The 1,127-nt window shown below is 47.9% G+C and overlaps 1 protein-coding gene across 3 annotated transcripts in view; it reads left to right on the top strand.

The window, feature by feature from the left end:
- The window catches only part of SLC14A2 (solute carrier family 14 (urea transporter), member 2), a 70,406-nt gene that overhangs the window by 63,758 nt on the left and 5,521 nt on the right, over positions 1–1,127 (top strand). The gene's annotated exons all lie outside the window — the stretch shown is intronic.

Genomic DNA, 1,127 nt, shown 5'->3' with positions numbered 1-1,127 from the left:
GTGTAGATCCTCCACTGTGGGTTGCTAGGATGATTATGCAGATCTATCAGATACAGGGAAAAAATTAAGCCACCCAGATACTGCAATCCCTGCAAGACTACATCTGAAATGTTGAAAAGGTAGATTCTTTATCCACTGAGCCATCAGGGAAGCTCTTCATTTCTTCAAATACGTGATCTTAAGGAGCAGTGACGCCACAAGGGACTGACCCAGACTTGCCCGTGAGTGTCCGGGAGTCTCTGGCGGAGGTGTGGGTCGGTGGTGGCCCGCTGCAGGGTCGGGGCACTGAGTGCAGCAGTGCGTGCGTGGGACCTTTTGAAGGAGGCCGCCATTATCTTCATTACCTCTACCATAGTTTGGTCTCAGGTCAAACAACTGGAAGGGAACACAGCCCCGCCCATCAACAGAAAAGTGGATTAAAGATTTACTGAACATGGCCCCTCCCATTAGAACAAGACCCAGTTTCCCCACAGTCAGTCTGTCCTATAAGAGGCTTCTATAAGCCTCTTATGGGCTTCCTTGGTGGCTCAGAGGGTAAAGCGTCTGCCTACGATGCAGGAGACTTGGGTTTAATCCCTGGGTCAAGAAGATCCCCTGGAGAAGGAAATGGCAACCCCACTCCAGTCATCTTGCTTGGAAAATCCCATGGTCTGAGAAGCCTGGTAGGCTACAGTCCATGGGGTCACAAAGAGTCGGACATGACTGAGTGACTTCACTTCACTTCATAAGCCTCTTATCATTCTCCATCAGTGGGCAGACAATAGTAAACAAAATCACAGAAAACTAACCAATCTGATCAGTGGACCACAGCCTTGTCTAACTCAATGAAACTGTGAGCCATGTAAGGCCACCCAAGAAAGACGGGTCATGGTGGAAAGTTCTGACAAAATGTGGTCCACTGGAAAAGGGAAATGCAAACCACTTCAGTATTCTTGCCTTGAGAACCCCATGAACAGTATAAAAAGGCAGAAAGATAGGATACTGAAAGATGAACTCCCCAGGTTTGTAGGTGCCCAATATGCTACTGGAGATCAGTGGAGAAATAAGTCCAGAAAGAATGAAGAGATGGAGCCAAAGCAAAAACAACACCCAGTTGTGGATGTGACTGGTGATGGAAGTAAAGTCCG

The sequence above is a fragment of the Bison bison genome, unplaced genomic scaffold (assembly GCF_000754665.1).
Source record: "Bison bison bison isolate TAMUID 2011002044 unplaced genomic scaffold, Bison_UMD1.0 scf7180017864170, whole genome shotgun sequence".
Taxonomy (NCBI): Eukaryota; Metazoa; Chordata; class Mammalia; order Artiodactyla; family Bovidae; genus Bison; species Bison bison.
This window is presented reverse-complemented; position numbering and strand designations above follow the sequence as displayed.